Source organism: Urocampus carinirostris, chromosome 1, assembly GCF_059441175.1.
Source record: "Urocampus carinirostris isolate Australia breed hairy pipefish chromosome 1, RoL_Ucar_1.0, whole genome shotgun sequence".
In the NCBI taxonomy this organism is placed as follows: domain Eukaryota; kingdom Metazoa; phylum Chordata; class Actinopteri; order Syngnathiformes; family Syngnathidae; genus Urocampus; species Urocampus carinirostris.
This window is the reverse complement of record NC_142349.1, coordinates 72,729,198-72,741,313: the sequence shown is the minus strand read 5'-3', so window position 1 is coordinate 72,741,313 and position 12,116 is coordinate 72,729,198. Positions and strand designations below refer to the sequence as shown.

General features: G+C 47.8%; 2 non-coding genes across 2 annotated transcripts; both read left to right on the top strand.

The window, feature by feature from the left end:
- Positions 1-4,750: 4,750 nt before the first annotated feature.
- Positions 4,751-4,822, top strand: trnae-cuc (transfer RNA glutamic acid (anticodon CUC)). The gene has a single exon. It is a non-coding gene; the product is annotated as a tRNA-Glu (tRNA).
- Positions 4,823-10,014: 5,192 nt separating this feature from the next.
- trnae-cuc (transfer RNA glutamic acid (anticodon CUC)) lies at positions 10,015-10,086 on the top strand. Its single transcript has one exon. It is a non-coding gene; the product is annotated as a tRNA-Glu (tRNA).
- Positions 10,087-12,116: the final 2,030 nt, after the last annotated feature.

The following is a 12,116-nucleotide window of genomic DNA, read 5'->3' as shown; positions in this document are numbered from 1 at the left end:
ACAGACAATTCTTATTGGAGAAAGCATTGAAAGAGGTTCCTTTTATAGAATGGATTTGACGACAGTCAACTTTTTTTCTAGTAAAGTCCTTGGTGGTCTAGTGGCTAGGATCCAGCACTTTCACTGCTGTGGCCTGGGTTCGATTCCAGGTCAGGAAAACTGTTACACGCAGATAGAAAATTCCTCTTGAGGAATTGGAAAGAAAATTGAAAGATGTTCCTTTTTCTAGAATGGGTTTTCCGACAGTCAACTTTTTTCCTGTTCATTCCCTGATGGACTAGTGGCTAGGATCCAGCACTCTCACTGCTGTGGCCCGGGTTCGATTCCCGGTCAGGTCTATTATAATAGACGGAAAGACAGAAATTTTTTTATCGGAGAAAGCATTGAAAGAGGTTCCTTTTATAAAATGGATTTGACGACAGTCAACTTTTTTCTAGTAAAGTCCTTGGTGGTCTAGTGGCTAGGATCCAGCACTCTCACTGCTGTGGCCCGGGTTTGATTCCCGGTCAGGGAAACTATGACAGACAGACAGACAGACAGACAGACAGACAGACAGACAGACAGACAGACAGACAGACAGACAGACAGACAGACAGACAGACAGACAGACAGACAGACAGACAGACAGACAGACAGACAGACAGACAGACAGACAGACAGACAGACAGACAGACAGACAGACAGACAGACAGACAGACAGACAGACAGACAGACAGACAGACAGACAGACAGACAGACAGACAGACAGACAGACAGACAGACAGACAGACAGACAGACAGACAGACAGACAGACAGACAGACAGACAGACAGACAGACAGACAGACAGACAGACAGACAGACAGACAGACAGACAGACAGACAGACAGACAGACAGACAGACAGACAGACAGACAGACAGACAATTCTTATTGGAGAAAGCATTGAAAGAGGTTCCTTTTATAGAATGGATTTGACGACAGTCAACTTTTTTTCTAGTAAAGTCCTTGGTGGTCTAGTGGCTAGGATCCAGCACTTTCACTGCTGTGGCCTGGGTTCGATTCCAGGTCAGGAAAACTGTTACACGCAGATAGAAAATTCCTCTTGAGGAATTGGAAAGAAAATTGAAAGATGTTCCTTTTTCTAGAATGGGTTTTCCGACAGTCAACTTTTTTCCTGTTCATTCCCTGATGGACTAGTGGCTAGGATCCAGCACTCTCACTGCTGTGGCCCGGGTTCGATTCCCGGTCAGGTCTATTATAATAGACGGAAAGACAGAAAATTCTTATTGGAGAAAGCATTGAAAGAGGTTCCTTTTTCTAGAATGGGTTTTCCGACAGTCAACTTTTTTTCTAGTAAAGTCCTTGGTGGTCTAGTGGCTAGGATCCAGCACTTTCACTGCTGTGGCCTGGGTTCGATTCCAGGTCAGGTCTATTATTATAGACGGAAAGACAGAAAATTCTTATTGGAGAAAGCATTGAAAGAGGTTCCTTTTATAGAATGGATTTGACGACAGTCAACTTTTTTTCTAGTAAAGTCCTTGGTGGTCTAGTGGCTAGGATTCAGCACTTTCACTGCTGTGGCCTGGGTTCGATTCCAGGTCAGGGAAACTGTTACACGCAGATAGAAAATTCCTCTTGAGGAATTGGAATGAACATTGAAAGAGGTTCCTTTTTCTAGAATGGGTTTTCCGACAGTCAACTTTTTTTCTAGTAAAGTCCTTGGTGGTCTAGTGGCTAGGATCCAGCACTCTCACTGCTGTGGCCCGGGTTCGATTCCCGGTCAGGTCTATTATAATAGACGGAAAGACAGAAATTTTTTTATCGGAGAAAGCATTGAAAGAGGTTCCTTTTATAAAATGGATTTGACGACAGTCAACTTTTTTCTAGTAAAGTCCTTGGTGGTCTAGTGGCTAGGATCCAGCACTCTCACTGCTGTGGCCCGGGTTTGATTCCCGGTCAGGGAAACTATGACAGACAGACAGACAGACAGACAGACAGACAGACAGACAGACAGACAGACAGACAGACAGACAGACAGACAGACAGACAGACAGACAGACAGACAGACAGACAGACAGACAGACAGACAGACAGACAGACAGACAGACAGACAGACAGACAGACAGACAGACAGACAGACAGACAGACAGACAGACAGACAGACAGACAGACAGACAGACAGACAGACAGACAGACAGACAGACAGACAGACAGACAGACAGACAGACAGACAGACAGACAGACAGACAGACAGACAGACAGACAGACAGACAGACAGACAGACAGACAGACAGACAGACAGACAGACAGACAGACAGACAGACAGACAGACAGACAGACAGACAGACAGACAGACAGACAGACAGACAGACAGACAGACAGACAGACAGACAGACAGACAGACAGACAGACAGACAGACAGACAGACAGACAGACAGACAGACAGACAGACAGACAGACAGACAGACAGACAGACAGACAGACAGACAGACAGACAGACAGACAGACAGACAGACAGACAGACAGACAGACAGACAGACAGACAGACAGACAGACAGACAGACAGACAGACAGACAGACAGACAGACAGACAGACAGACAGACAGACAGACAGACAGACAGACAGACAGACAGACAGACAGACAGACAGACAGACAGACAGACAGACAGACAGACAGACAGACAGACAGACAGACAGACAGACAGACAGACAGACAGACAGACAGACAGACAGACAGACAGACAGACAGACAGACAGACAGACAGACAGACAGACAGACAGACAGACAGACAGACAGACAGACAGACAGACAGACAGACAGACAGACAGACAGACAGACAGACAGACAGACAGACAGACAGACAGACAGACAGACAGACAGACAGACAGACAGACAGACAGACAGACAGACAGACAGACAGACAGACAGACAGACAGACAGACAGACAATTCTTATTGGAGAAAGCATTGAAAGAGGTTCCTTTTATAGAATGGATTTGACGACAGTCAACTTTTTTTCTAGTAAAGTCCTTGGTGGTCTAGTGGCTAGGATCCAGCACTTTCACTGCTGTGGCCTGGGTTCGATTCCAGGTCAGGAAAACTGTTACACGCAGATAGAAAATTCCTCTTGAGGAATTGGAAAGAAAATTGAAAGATGTTCCTTTTTCTAGAATGGGTTTTCCGACAGTCAACTTTTTTCCTGTTCATTCCCTGATGGACTAGTGGCTAGGATCCAGCACTCTCACTGCTGTGGCCCGGGTTCGATTCCCGGTCAGGTCTATTATAATAGACGGAAAGACAGAAAATTCTTATTGGAGAAAGCATTGAAAGAGGTTCCTTTTTCTAGAATGGGTTTTCCGACAGTCAACTTTTTTTCTAGTAAAGTCCTTGGTGGTCTAGTGGCTAGGATCCAGCACTTTCACTGCTGTGGCCTGGGTTCGATTCCAGGTCAGGTCTATTATTATAGACGGAAAGACAGAAAATTCTTATTGGAGAAAGCATTGAAAGAGGTTCCTTTTATAGAATGGATTTGACGACAGTCAACTTTTTTTCTAGTAAAGTCCTTGGTGGTCTAGTGGCTAGGATTCAGCACTTTCACTGCTGTGGCCTGGGTTCGATTCCAGGTCAGGGAAACTGTTACACGCAGATAGAAAATTCCTCTTGAGGAATTGGAATGAACATTGAAAGAGGTTCCTTTTTCTAGAATGGGTTTTCCGACAGTCAACTTTTTTTCTAGTAAAGTCCTTGGTGGTCTAGTGGCTAGGATCCAGCACTCTCACTGCTGTGGCCCGGGTTCGATTCCCGGTCAGGTCTATTATAATAGACGGAAAGACAGAAATTTTTTTATCGGAGAAAGCATTGAAAGAGGTTCCTTTTATAAAATGGATTTGACGACAGTCAACTTTTTTCTAGTAAAGTCCTTGGTGGTCTAGTGGCTAGGATCCAGCACTCTCACTGCTGTGGCCCGGGTTTGATTCCCGGTCAGGGAAACTATGACAGACAGACAGACGGACGGACGGACGGACGGACGGACGGACGGACGGACGGACGGACGGACGGACGGACGGACGGACGGACGGACGGACGGACGGACGGACGGACGGACGGACGGACGGACGGACGGACGGACGGACGGACGGACGGACGGACGGACGGACGGACGGACGGACGGACGGACGGACGGACGGACGGACGGACGGACGGACGGACGGACGGACGGACGGACGGACGGACGGACGGACGGACGGACGGACGGACGGACGGACGGACGGACGGACGGACGGACGGACGGACGGACGGACGGACGGACGGACGGACGGACAGACAGACAGACAATTCTTATTGGAGAAAGCATTGAAAGAGGTTCTTTTTATAGAATGGATTTGACGACAGTCAACTTTTTTTCTAGTAAAGTCCTTGGTGGTCTAGTGGCTAAGATCCAGCACTTTCACTGCTGTGGCCCGGGTTCGATTCCAGGTCAGGGAAACTGTTACACGCAGATAGAAAATTCCTCTTGAGGAATTGGAAAGAAAATTGAAAGATGTTCCTTTTTCTAGAATGGGTTTTCCGACAGTCAACTTTTTTCCTGTTCATTCCCTGATGGACTAGTGGCTAGGATCCAGCACTCTCACTGCTGTGGCCCGGGTTCGATTGCCGGTCAGGTCTATTATAATAGTCGGAAAGACAGAAAATTCTTATTGGAGAAAGCATTGAAAGAGGTTCCTTTTATAGAATGGATTTGACGACAGTCAACTTTTTTTCTAGTAAAGTCCTTGGTGGTCTAGTGGCTAGGATCCAGCACTCTCACTGCTGTGGCCCGGGTTCGATTCCCGGTCAGGGAAACTATGACAGACAGACAGACAGACAGACAGACAGACAGACAATTCCTCTTGAGGAATTGGAAAGATGTTCCTTTTTCTAGAATGGGTTTTCCGACAGTCAACTTTTTTTCTAGTAAAGTCCTTGGTGGTCTAGTGGCTAGGATCCAGCACTCTCACTGCTGTGGCCCGGGTTCGATTCCCGGTCAGGTCTATTATAATAGACGGAAAGACAGAAAATTCTTATTGGAGAAAGCATTGAAAGAGGTTCCTTTTATAGAATGGATTTGACGACAGTCAACTTTTTTTCTAGTAAAGTCCTTGGTGGTCTAGTGGCTAGGATCCAGCACTTTCACTGCTGTGGCCTGGGTTCGATTCCAGGTCAGGAAAACTGTTACACGCAGATAGAAAATTCCTCTTGAGGAATTGGAAAGAAAATTGAAAGATGTTCCTTTTTCTAGAATGGGTTTTCCGACGGACGGACGGACGGACGGACGGACGGACGGACGGACGGACGGACGGACGGACGGACGGACGGACGGACGGACGGACGGACGGACGGACGGACGGACGGACGGACGGACGGACGGACGGACGGACGGACGGACGGACGGACGGACGGACGGACGGACGGACGGACGGACGGACGGACGGACGGACGGACGGACGGACGGACGGACGGACGGACGGACGGACGGACGGACGGACGGACGGACGGACGGACGGACGGACGGACGGACGGACGGACGGACAATTCTTATTGGAGAAAGCATTGAAAGAGGTTCCTTTTATAGAATGGATTTGACGACAGTCAACTTTTTTTCTAGTAAAGTCCTTGGTGGTCTAGTGGCTAGGATCCAGCACTTTCACTGCTGTGGCCTGGGTTCGATTCCAGGTCAGGAAAACTGTTACACGCAGATAGAAAATTCCTCTTGAGGAATTGGAAAGAAAATTGAAAGATGTTCCTTTTTCTAGAATGGGTTTTCCGACAGTCAACTTTTTTCCTGTTCATTCCCTGATGGACTAGTGGCTAGGATCCAGCACTCTCACTGCTGTGGCCCGGGTTCGATTCCCGGTCAGGTCTATTATAATAGACGGAAAGACAGAAATTTTTTTATCGGAGAAAGCATTGAAAGAGGTTCCTTTTATAAAATGGATTTGACGACAGTCAACTTTTTTCTAGTAAAGTCCTTGGTGGTCTAGTGGCTAGGATCCAGCACTCTCACTGCTGTGGCCCGGGTTTGATTCCCGGTCAGGGAAACTATGACAGACAGACAGACAGACAGACAGACAGACAGACAGACAGACAGACAGACAGACAGACAGACAGACAGACAGACAGACAGACAGACAGACAGACAGACAGACAGACAGACAGACAGACAGACAGACAGACAGACAGACAGACAGACAGACAGACAGACAGACAGACAGACAGACAGACAGACAGACAGACAGACAGACAATTCTTATTGGAGAAAGCATTGAAAGAGGTTCCTTTTATAGAATGGATTTGACGACAGTCAACTTTTTTTCTAGTAAAGTCCTTGGTGGTCTAGTGGCTAGGATCCAGCACTTTCACTGCTGTGGCCTGGGTTCGATTCCAGGTCAGGAAAACTGTTACACGCAGATAGAAAATTCCTCTTGAGGAATTGGAAAGAAAATTGAAAGATGTTCCTTTTTCTAGAATGGGTTTTCCGACAGTCAACTTTTTTCCTGTTCATTCCCTGATGGACTAGTGGCTAGGATCCAGCACTCTCACTGCTGTGGCCCGGGTTCGATTCCCGGTCAGGTCTATTATAATAGACGGAAAGACAGAAAATTCTTATTGGAGAAAGCATTGAAAGAGGTTCCTTTTTCTAGAATGGGTTTTCCATTGAAAGAGGTTCCTTTTTCTAGAATGGGTTTTCCGACAGTCAACTTTTTTTCTAGTAAAGTCCTTGGTGGTCTAGTGGCTAGGATCCAGCACTTTCACTGCTGTGGCCTGGGTTCGATTCCAGGTCAGGTCTATTATTATAGACGGAAAGACAGAAAATTCTTATTGGAGAAAGCATTGAAAGAGGTTCCTTTTATAGAATGGATTTGACGACAGTCAACTTTTTTTCTAGTAAAGTCCTTGGTGGTCTAGTGGCTAGGATTCAGCACTTTCACTGCTGTGGCCTGGGTTCGATTCCAGGTCAGGGAAACTGTTACACGCAGATAGAAAATTCCTCTTGAGGAATTGGAATGAACATTGAAAGAGGTTCCTTTTTCTAGAATGGGTTTTCCGACAGTCAACTTTTTTTCTAGTAAAGTCCTTGGTGGTCTAGTGGCTAGGATCCAGCACTCTCACTGCTGTGGCCCGGGTTCGATTCCCGGTCAGGTCTATTATAATAGACGGAAAGACAGAAATTTTTTTATCGGAGAAAGCATTGAAAGAGGTTCCTTTTATAAAATGGATTTGACGACAGTCAACTTTTTTCTAGTAAAGTCCTTGGTGGTCTAGTGGCTAGGATCCAGCACTCTCACTGCTGTGGCCCGGGTTTGATTCCCGGTCAGGGAAACTATGACAGACAGACAGACAGACAGACAGACAGACAGACAGACAGACAGACAGACAGACAGACAGACAGACAGACAGACAGACAGACAGACAGACAGACAGACAGACAGACAGACAGACAGACAGACAGACAGACAGACAGACAGACAGACAGACAGACAGACAGACAGACAGACAGACAGACAGACAGACAGACAGACAGACAGACAGACAGACAGACAGACAGACAGACAGACAGACAGACAGACAGACAGACAGACAGACAGACAGACAGACAGACAGACAGACAGACAGACAGACAGACAGACAGACAGACAGACAGACAGACAGACAGACAGACAGACAGACAGACAGACAGACAGACAGACAGACAGACAGACAGACAGACAGACAGACAGACAGACAGACAGACAGACAGACAGACAGACAGACAGACAGACAGACAGACAGACAGACAGACAGACAGACAGACAGACAGACAGACAGACAGACAGACAGACAGACAGACAGACAGACAGACAGACAGACAGACAGACAGACAGACAGACAGACAGACAGACAGACAGACAGACAGACAGACAGACAGACAGACAGACAGACAGACAGACAGACAGACAGACAGACAGACAGACAGACAGACAGACAGACAGACAGACAGACAGACAGACAGACAGACAGACAGACAGACAGACAGACAGACAGACAGACAGACAGACAGACAGACAGACAGACAGACAGACAGACAGACAGACAGACAGACAGACAGACAGACAGACAGACAGACAGACAGACAGACAGACAGACAGACAATTCTTATTGGAGAAAGCATTGAAAGAGGTTCCTTTTATAGAATGGATTTGACGACAGTCAACTTTTTTTCTAGTAAAGTCCTTGGTGGTCTAGTGGCTAGGATCCAGCACTTTCACTGCTGTGGCCTGGGTTCGATTCCAGGTCAGGAAAACTGTTACACGCAGATAGAAAATTCCTCTTGAGGAATTGGAAAGAAAATTGAAAGATGTTCCTTTTTCTAGAATGGGTTTTCCGACAGTCAACTTTTTTCCTGTTCATTCCCTGATGGACTAGTGGCTAGGATCCAGCACTCTCACTGCTGTGGCCCGGGTTCGATTCCCGGTCAGGTCTATTATAATAGACGGAAAGACAGAAAATTCTTATTGGAGAAAGCATTGAAAGAGGTTCCTTTTTCTAGAATGGGTTTTCCGACAGTCAACTTTTTTTCTAGTAAAGTCCTTGGTGGTCTAGTGGCTAGGATCCAGCACTTTCACTGCTGTGGCCTGGGTTCGATTCCAGGTCAGGTCTATTATTATAGACGGAAAGACAGAAAATTCTTATTGGAGAAAGCATTGAAAGAGGTTCCTTTTATAGAATGGATTTGACGACAGTCAACTTTTTTTCTAGTAAAGTCCTTGGTGGTCTAGTGGCTAGGATTCAGCACTTTCACTGCTGTGGCCTGGGTTCGATTCCAGGTCAGGGAAACTGTTACACGCAGATAGAAAATTCCTCTTGAGGAATTGGAATGAACATTGAAAGAGGTTCCTTTTTCTAGAATGGGTTTTCCGACAGTCAACTTTTTTTCTAGTAAAGTCCTTGGTGGTCTAGTGGCTAGGATCCAGCACTCTCACTGCTGTGGCCCGGGTTCGATTCCCGGTCAGGTCTATTATAATAGACGGAAAGACAGAAATTTTTTTATCGGAGAAAGCATTGAAAGAGGTTCCTTTTATAAAATGGATTTGACGACAGTCAACTTTTTGGATTTGACGACAGTCAACTTTTTTCTAGTAAAGTCCTTGGTGGTCTAGTGGCTAGGATCCAGCACTCTCACTGCTGTGGCCCGGGTTTGATTCCCGGTCAGGGAAACTATGACAGACAGACAGACGGACGGACGGACGGACGGACGGACGGACGGACGGACGGACGGACGGACGGACGGACGGACGGACGGACGGACGGACGGACGGACGGACGGACGGACGGACGGACGGACGGACGGACGGACGGACGGACGGACGGACGGACGGACGGACGGACGGACGGACGGACGGACGGACGGACGGACGGACGGACGGACGGACGGACGGACGGACGGACGGACGGACGGACGGACGGACGGACGGACGGACGGACGGACGGACGGACGGACGGACGGACGGACGGACGGACGGACGGACGGACGGACGGACGGACGGACGGACGGACGGACGGACGGACAGACAGACAGACAATTCTTATTGGAGAAAGCATTGAAAGAGGTTCTTTTTATAGAATGGATTTGACGACAGTCAACTTTTTTTCTAGTAAAGTCCTTGGTGGTCTAGTGGCTAAGATCCAGCACTTTCACTGCTGTGGCCCGGGTTCGATTCCAGGTCAGGGAAACTGTTACACGCAGATAGAAAATTCCTCTTGAGGAATTGGAAAGAAAATTGAAAGATGTTCCTTTTTCTAGAATGGGTTTTCCGACAGTCAACTTTTTTCCTGTTCATTCCCTGATGGACTAGTGGCTAGGATCCAGCACTCTCACTGCTGTGGCCCGGGTTCGATTGCCGGTCAGGTCTATTATAATAGTCGGAAAGACAGAAAATTCTTATTGGAGAAAGCATTGAAAGAGGTTCCTTTTATAGAATGGATTTGACGACAGTCAACTTTTTTTCTAGTAAAGTCCTTGGTGGTCTAGTGGCTAGGATCCAGCACTCTCACTGCTGTGGCCCGGGTTCGATTCCCGGTCAGGGAAACTATGACAGACAGACAGACAGACAGACAGACAGACAGACAATTCCTCTTGAGGAATTGGAAAGATGTTCCTTTTTCTAGAATGGGTTTTCCGACAGTCAACTTTTTTTCTAGTAAAGTCCTTGGTGGTCTAGTGGCTAGGATCCAGCACTCTCACTGCTGTGGCCCGGGTTCGATTCCCGGTCAGGTCTATTATAATAGACGGAAAGACAGAAAATTCTTATTGGAGAAAGCATTGAAAGAGGTTCCTTTTATAGAATGGATTTGACGACAGTCAACTTTTTTTCTAGTAAAGTCCTTGGTGGTCTAGTGGCTAGGATCCAGCACTTTCACTGCTGTGGCCTGGGTTCGATTCCAGGTCAGGAAAACTGTTACACGCAGATAGAAAATTCCTCTTGAGGAATTGGAAAGAAAATTGAAAGATGTTCCTTTTTCTAGAATGGGTTTTCCGACGGACGGACGGACGGACGGACGGACGGACGGACGGACGGACGGACGGACGGACGGACGGACGGACGGACGGACGGACGGACGGACGGACGGACGGACGGACGGACGGACGGACGGACGGACGGACGGACGGACGGACGGACGGACGGACGGACGGACGGACGGACGGACGGACGGACGGACGGACGGACGGACGGACGGACGGACGGACGGACGGACGGACGGACGGACGGACGGACGGACGGACGGACGGACGGACGGACGGACGGACGGACGGACGGACAATTCTTATTGGAGAAAGCATTGAAAGAGGTTCCTTTTATAGAATGGATTTGACGACAGTCAACTTTTTTTCTAGTAAAGTCCTTGGTGGTCTAGTGGCTAGGATCCAGCACTTTCACTGCTGTGGCCTGGGTTCGATTCCAGGTCAGGAAAACTGTAGTGGCTAGGATCCAGCACTTTCACTGCTGTGGCCTGGGTTCGATTCCAGGTCAGGAAAACTGTTACACGCAGATAGAAAATTCCTCTTGAGGAATTGGAAAGAAAATTGAAAGATGTTCCTTTTTCTAGAATGGGTTTTCCGACAGTCAACTTTTTTCCTGTTCATTCCCTGATGGACTAGTGGCTAGGATCCAGCACTCTCACTGCTGTGGCCCGGGTTCGATTCCCGGTCAGGTCTATTATAATAGACGGAAAGACAGAAATTTTTTTATCGGAGAAAGCATTGAAAGAGGTTCCTTTTATAAAATGGATTTGACGACAGTCAACTTTTTTCTAGTAAAGTCCTTGGTGGTCTAGTGGCTAGGATCCAGCACTCTCACTGCTGTGGCCCGGGTTTGATTCCCGGTCAGGGAAACTATGACAGACAGACAGACAGACAGACAGACAGACAGACAGACAGACAGACAGACAGACAGACAGACAGACAGACAGACAGACAGACAGACAGACAGACAGACAGACAGACAGACAGACAGACAGACAGACAGACAGACAGACAGACAGACAGACAGACAGACAGACAGACAGACAGACAGACAGACAGACAGACAGACAGACAGACAGACAGACAGACAGACAGACAGACAGACAGACAGACAGACAGACAGACAGACAGACAGACAGACAGACAGACAGACAGACAGACAGACAGACAGACAGACAGACAGACAGACAGACAGACAGACAGACAGACAGACAGACAGACAGACAGACAGACAGACAGACAGACAGACAGACAGACAGACAGACAGACAGACAGACAGACAGACAGACAGACAGACAGACAGACAGACAGACAGACAGACAGACAGACAGACAGACAGACAGACAGACAGACAGACAGACAGACAGACAGACAGACAGACAGACAGACAGACAGACAGACAGACAGACAGACAGACAGACAGACAGACAGACAGACAGACAGACAGACAGACAGACAGACAGACAGACAGACAGACAGACAGACAGACAGACAGACAGACAGACAGACAGACAGACAGACAGACAGACAGACAGACAGACAGACAGACAGACAGACAGACAGACAGACAGACAGACAGACAGACAGACAGACAG